Source organism: Cryptomeria japonica, chromosome 5 (genome assembly GCF_030272615.1).
Source record: "Cryptomeria japonica chromosome 5, Sugi_1.0, whole genome shotgun sequence".
Taxonomy (NCBI): Eukaryota; Viridiplantae; Streptophyta; class Pinopsida; order Cupressales; family Cupressaceae; genus Cryptomeria; species Cryptomeria japonica.
In genome coordinates, this window is record NC_081409.1 from 7,476,223 (window position 1) to 7,483,719 (window position 7,497).

The window sequence follows — 7,497 nt, forward strand, 5'->3', positions numbered from 1 at the left end:
TATAAGTTTTGAAACCTTGAAGGAGAAGATAGCTACTCAACGGTGTTAGTGTTGCCTAGTTTTGAGAAACTCTTCACAGTGGAATGTGATGCAAGAAATGTTGCAGTAGGTGTTGTCCTAAGATAAGAAGAAAGACTAGTAGCCTTCCATAGTGAGAAGCTAAGTGATGCAAAGAGGAAATACTCCTCTTATGACTTGGAATTATATCCTTTAGTGTAGGCTTTGAGGAAGTGGAGACACTATCTCCTTCCTAAGGAATTTGTAGTCTATATGGACAAAAAAGCTTTAAGTTTTCTAAACTCACAAGATAAACTCAGTCACAAACACATGAAGTGGGTGGAGTACATGCAAGCCTACATATTTACAATCAAGCACAAAAAATGACAGTTAAACCGGGTTGCTGATTAATTGAGCAGAAGACTCTTGACAATCCAAAAAATTCAGTTAAGGAGCATAGGCATTGACAGTTTTAGAGACCTATACCCGAAGGATGAAGACTTCTCAAATGCCGACAAGGTGTGTAAAGAGTACCAAAATCATTTTCATAGTGAGTATTCAGATTTTACCTTGCAAGATGGACTATTGTTTAGAGGTGGACAAAGGCCAAGGGCACTTCTTCAAATGTCGATTTATACCAACCTCTTCCCATACTAAATAGACCTTGGGAGTGCATTAGTATGGAATTTATAGTAGGTCTACCAAGGACAAAGCAGAGATTTGACAACATTTATGTTACTGTGGACAGATTTAGTAAGATGGCCCACTTTGTGCCTTGCAAGACTACTCATGATGCATGCCAAATAGCTCATTTGTTCTTCAAGGAAGTGATAAGGATACATGGTTTACCCCTGAGCATTGTTTCAGCTAGGGACTCAAAGTTCATGAGTCATTTTTGGAAGACACTTTGGAAAAAGCTTGGCACCAACCTATCTTTTGGATCAGCCTACCATCCACAAACAGATGGGCAGACCGAAGTGGTTAATAGGAGCTTGGAGAACTTATTGAGGTGCCTTACCAAAGAGTATGGTCAGACATGAGATCAAGTGCTATCACAAGCTGAATATGCTTACAATGACACAATAAATAGGACCACTGACAAGAGCCCTTTTGAAGTGGTCTATGGTGTTCACCCAAGGGGTATATTGGAGTTAAGAGACTTAGGGAATGCAACAACAAGAAGTGGATATGTAGAAGAATTTTCTCTGTCAATGAAGGAGGTACATGAATCAGTCAAGCAAGCATTGAAGGAGAACACAAGTAAGATCAAGCAAAAAGTTGATGAGAGAAGGAAGAACCTACAATTCCAAGTAGGAGATCTTGTCATGGTGCACCTAAACAAAGCAAGGCTACATCAAGGAGTACCTAACAAGTTGCAAATGAGAAGGTTGGGTCCATGTGCCATTCTAGCCAAGTATGGAGAAAATGCATACAAGGTGGACCTACCTAGTGACATAGGATTGTCATCGGTTTTCAACATAGCAGACTTAGTTGCCTACAAAGGACCAATTCAAGGTTCAGTTTGCAGTCACTTAGAGGTATCAGATGATGCAAACAACCTTCAATTACCAACAAAACCAAATCCAAAGGCTAAAAAGATATTGAGTTCAAGGATCGCTAAGAAGACAAGACACCAAATCTATTGGGAGCACCTAATCAAGTGGCAAGGTATGGATGATGTTGAAGATACATGGGTGCTTGAGATAGAGTTTAAGAAGTTAGGCATTGATCAGAATCTGATTCCCAAAGAGGTGACTTAGTTTCATTTTGTTTGGGAGAATGGTGCAGGGGCACCTAGGACTTAGGCTTATAGTCCTTTCACAATTTTGGCTTGTACTGACCTTAACCAAATCAGGTTCCTAATAAGGACTGCAAGAGAGTACAAGTTGAGTTTGTGATGTTTGTTTTGAGTCAAGTGTAGGCCTAGTTGTGTTAGTTTTCTTCCTAGGTTTGCATTTTATGTATAGGTAGTAGTTTGAGTAGGAAATTGACCTTCTTGATGGTCAAAAGTGGCATAACTTGGTATAAGAATTAGAGAGGTTTAGTATGGTCTTAGGAATGCTTAGAAAGTCATGAGTAATGACTTAAAATAGGTTTTATAGGCTGGCAAAGCAAAAAGTGCAAAGTTGTAAAAGTTGTCATGACAACTTTTGTCCTAAAAGTTCTTAGTGATGGAGTTAGGGATAGCACAAAGCCCTAGAAAGCATCCACACATAAGGAAGACTATTAAAACCTCCTCTTGCATGGTTACCAAGGTTGGAAGTTTGTTTTTGTATGATCAACAATCTGAAACTACTCATTTTCAGACTGTTATCACTGTTTTTGGCTTATTATGTTTACAACGTGAATACAAATAGATTGAATCCATTAATAAAGTTATGAATTGAGTTTCTTTGGTGTGTTTCAGAGTCATTTGTTTCATTTCAAGCTTTGTAGTTAGTGTGTGTTGGTGTTTTCATAGTTTTGTTTTCAATCAACCAGTTTTGGCTTGTATATAGCAATTTCTTGTAAAATGGTTGCCTCATAAAATCCCTCCGTGATACCATCACAACCTGTTGGGACATGGAAGGCAACCACTTGTATAGTGTACATATGCAGGGAGAAGTTTTGTAAGTGGTGTTTGATATGGCTACCACCTTGTTCTAGGCGAGTCCCAGAGTAACCCGACTAGAGAAGACATGGTGAAATTTGAGTGCATAGTGCAGAGGTGAACACAAAACCACAACCAAATCAAGGAGAAGCCTTGACAAGACCTTTTGATGCCCATTTCAAAAAATTGACCAGTCACCGTCGGTTAAGAGGCTTAGTGATGAATACTAAGAGGGGGGGGGTGAATTAGTATACCAAAAAATACTGAACTTAAACACTTAAACAGTTTAGTAGTAAACCGATATAACAATTTTACTAACAAACCGGTTAACACAAATGCAAACCAAATAGCAAATAAGGCATTCACCCACAAAAGCATAATCACCATAACACAAGAGATTTTGACGTGGAAACCCAAATGGGAAAACCACGGTGAGATGAAACTCACAAATAATTATATGTAGAATAGTAACTAGACCGGTTAAGGTTAGATTGGTTAAGGTCATACAATGTTCTTTACCAGAACATATCCTATTAGGAATCTCAATCTTTGTTAGGAGATAAGTCCGATTAAAGACTTCCTTGTGAGAGGATTTCAGATCCACACTTGTGAACCACCTTGTTAGAGGATTTACAAAGGCTTTGCCAGGCCTACTCGGTTAAGGGTTACATACTCGTCGAAGATGTGAGTAATCAACAAGTGAATGATCTAGCAAATAGCACAGTTAGCTTGATTAGATCCATGATAGCTCATTGCTAATGCATTTCAGCATTACTTCAGTCTTTAGTAAATCCACACTCTGTTGCTGCACACAAACTTGATCTTCTCTTTTAAGATCACACATACAGAAACTTCATCAACCACACAAAAACCCCTAACTCATCCTAAAACCCTAGACATGATGTCCTTATAAAGGAATCTGATTTCATGTTGGTCCAATAGGATTACATTGCAAGTTCCTAGGTTCATTGCATCTAGACACATTTGGTAACATGACACATAATCACCGCCAAAGTGTTGGTGGATGATAACTCATCACAAAAATAATACCGGTTGGTAACTCATCACAGAGTAATACCAGTTCATAAATTTACCTATTACCGGTTCACATATTTTACCGATTACCAGTTTGCCAAAATGAAGACTGGGAAAAATGATAACTACCGCTTCAGTTCCTTCGTACCGCTTGAGATCCTCGATCTGCTTGAGGTCCTCATACCGCTTGGGATCGGTAGACACTTTCTACAAAAACTGATAGCCTAAAGGCTATAATACATAATATCGATTTGGAACAAATACTAGTTGAGCATAACTCATACATACAAAAAGTGATCTCAAAGCAAGTGTGTGTCCATCAATGAAAATCACAACATCATAAAAAATGCCAACAATCTCCCCCTTTGGCATTGATGGCAACACTTATGAAATTTTTTGACATCTAAGTGTTTTACAACAAAAAAAAATGCCATAATCAAAATTACTCCCCCTAAGCATATACACTACCCCTTTTGCAGAAAATACAATGTATACTACTCTCTCAATGAGATAAACATGAAAGTATACATAACATGCATCAAAATTTTAAATACATAATACTACTCCCCCTTTGCCAACAATGACAAAGTACAGCTAAATAACCCCTGTTTCCATTATCATTAAAGTAATAAGTGTTTATGACAATAAAGAGTGAAACTTGACAAAAACTGATTTAAAGTCTTGCATAAATGTCTTCATGGATAAAGACCATGACTCAAGCAATGAGGTAGCAACCTCACTTTCCGTTTGCATCTGGAAAACCTGTTCCTCCATGGCATCCAAGGTACTCATTTCTTGAGTTACCATTAAGGCTTCCAGATTGAGATAGCACTTCTGAAGTATTTCCAATCTTGGTAGTAGAAATAGTTGAAGTTCCTGCAGATCTTGTGTCTGGTTGCTGATCTCTAACTCAATTCTTTTAGTTTGGAGTTGAAACCGGTGAACGGTTTGCCCAAATGTGGTGAAGGAATCATAGGGCATCTTGAAGGTGCTTATATATGCTTGCAGGTCAGATTGCAGCTTCTCCTTCTGTGCAAGAACATCATCACAAAATAGATGAGGTTTACTAATCTTACTGAGCAGTAGATTCTCCTCATCCAGAGCATCCCTTATGTCCTTTTGTGCCTTCTGATTTTCTAACTGGAGCTCATTTAACTTCTTCACTAAGGCAGTGTTCAAAGCCTTTTGATGCTTCTTTTGTGCATTGGCTTCAACAACATCTTCCAGGCATTGCACTTGGTCCTCTACAACTGTGCATAGGAGTTTCAGTTGAGCTAGAGAGGAATAGGTACTTGTGAGATTGGTACCGAGAATCAAACTGGTAAGAGTTTCCACCGCAATTTGAATAACACTTTCCTCCTTTTTCCTCCTTAGCACTTCCAGTCACTCTTGGGCAAGCTTAATGCTTTGCAGTAGCTCCATTTCATTTGCAGATTGGAGGTCAATGGGACTGGTAATGTTAGCCGATTTGGCTTGACTACCGGTTGCCTTTGGGGTCTCCACTTGTACGCTCTTTGCCGCTTCCTCCTTGTCCTTGGCTTTTTTTTTTCTTCTTCTACCTTCTTTTGCTCCTCTGCTTCTTTCTTACTTTCTTTTCTCTTCTTCCTTCTTCCTTTCTTCTTCTTTCCGCTTCTCTTCCTACTTCTTCTTCTCCTCTTCCTTCTTCCTTTTCTCCTCTTCCTATTTCTTTTCTTCTTCCTTCTTCTTCTTCTTCTCTTCCTGCTTCTTCTTCTCTTCTTCCTTCTTCCTCTTCTCCTCTTCCTGTTTCTTTCCTTCTTCCTTCTTCTTCTTCTCCTCTTCCCGTTTCTTTTCTTCTTCCTTCTTCTTCTTCTCCTCTTCCTATTTCTTCTTCTCCTCTTCTTGTTTTCTCTTTTCCTCCTCCTCTTTTCTCTTTTTCTCCTCTTCTGTTTGTTTCCTCTTCTCTTCCTATTTTCTCTTTTCCTCCTCTTGTTTCTTTTTCTCATTCTCCGCTTTCTCTCTATCAGCCTTTTCTTTGTCCTGTTTCTCCTTGTCCACTTTCTCTTTGTCAGCTTTGTCCATTGCTATATCCGGGGTGACATTTTCACCATCCAAAGCATCAACATCAATAGGGTCCATTTGACCAGTGACCTGTTCTCCTTCACTGTTATACACCCCATCCGGTTTTTCAATTTCTGGTTCTTGTTCAGCCTTTTTGTTGGCTTTGGACACTTGGTGCAATCTCAAAGCGGCTTTGGCATGAGAGGGTATCTTTTACCACTTTAGGGACTTTCCCTTCTAGCAACAAGAGTCTCCTTCTTCTCATGAATAAGAGGCCTTTATATTTTTCCATAACTTCATAAAGTTCTGAATTAGACACATCAGGAAAACATTGAGCAAATATTTCCTCTCTTATCTCCCATTCCTTTTCTATGGCAATGCGCCATTTATTATCTAAAGAATTGTATAAAGAATCTAGTGTTACAGATTTAATTTCTGATGGCGACCAGTCATTAATACATAAATATTGAATGACTTTCTGTTCTACTTCCTCTTTCTCATTGTCATTGAAATCATCAAAACAATCTACTAAATCACTCAACACTTTTCTCCTAATATTCTTGATAGTTCTTTGACAATGTGTCAAAGGTTTGTAAGAGGTAATATCAATATTTATCGGTGTTGATGATGTCGGTTCATTGCTGGTTGTCTTTGTCTTCTTCCTTATTTGCCTAGTCTTCTTAGGTTGTTCTTCAGATTTTGTGTCCTCTGAGTCTGGTGTGTTGCCTTTTGTCTTCTGTTTCCTCTCAAATACCTTGGCGGGTGCAACTTTCGGTTTCTTCTTTGTCGGTGACCGCTTGGTCACTTTAGGACTTGCTGGAGTAACAGGTGCTGATATAGATGGAACTACCTTTCCCTTCTTTATTGAAGGCTCTCCAACTGATGTAACCCTTTCCAGATAGGTGTCGGTTCTCTTCTTCTTAGGATCAAGCGGTGAGGCAAGTAGGGTAGAAGTATACCCGTCTAGCATATCATACATTACCTCATATCCCATAGGTTCCACCTTTTCTTTTCTAGGCTCAACCGCCTCCATTATACACTCATCTACTTTGATGGTGAAGCAGATGTCCTCTTCATACTTCTTGACAATATCACCAAATATTCTCACCCTTTGGCTCATCTTGCTTTTGAACTCATCCAAGTATTTGTTGAGGACTTTAGGATAACCGGTTCCAACTGCTTGAAGACTTTCTCTGATTTTCTTGGTAACCGGTTGCTCAACAGACTACTGAATATCACCGACTCCTGGGAAGTAGCCTTGGAAGTAGAAGAACAATTCATCCAATACTTGTCCAAATTTAAACTTCAAGGCATTGTCCTATTTGATTGACTTCAGATTCACCAGAAGTTGCCTTTGCATACAGGTGCATAAATCAAACGAGGCATCTTCCATGATCATCCTATAGGTGGCATTTACCGCTGCAGCAGAGACAAAGTTAATTCTGCTAGCATGGAATGTCCGGTAACCTATCACCATGCAAGTATATTTGACCAGATCATCCTTGATGGTATTGACAGTCATTCTCTGTTGGCTGCTCACAAAACCGGTGAGCTTGGTCATTTCCGTGTCAATGACTTTCCTTAGGGAAGGCACATCTCCAACATTACAGAAACTGGTGACCGCATGAATCGCTTATGGTGTAATGTCATGTGTTTGCTCCAAATACATTTTGTCACCGTGCACTTTGCTTAGAATGATGCGGATGTGATCATCTATAAATTCTTCAAGAAAATAGACCGCATTGTGAAGCTTCTTCTTTTCCAAGATGTTGTATTCCGATTTGATCTTCTTGTCCTTCCCGCAGAATAGGCTTAACTGAGAATGGATCACTAGAGATCCTAGGTCTTCAATTTTA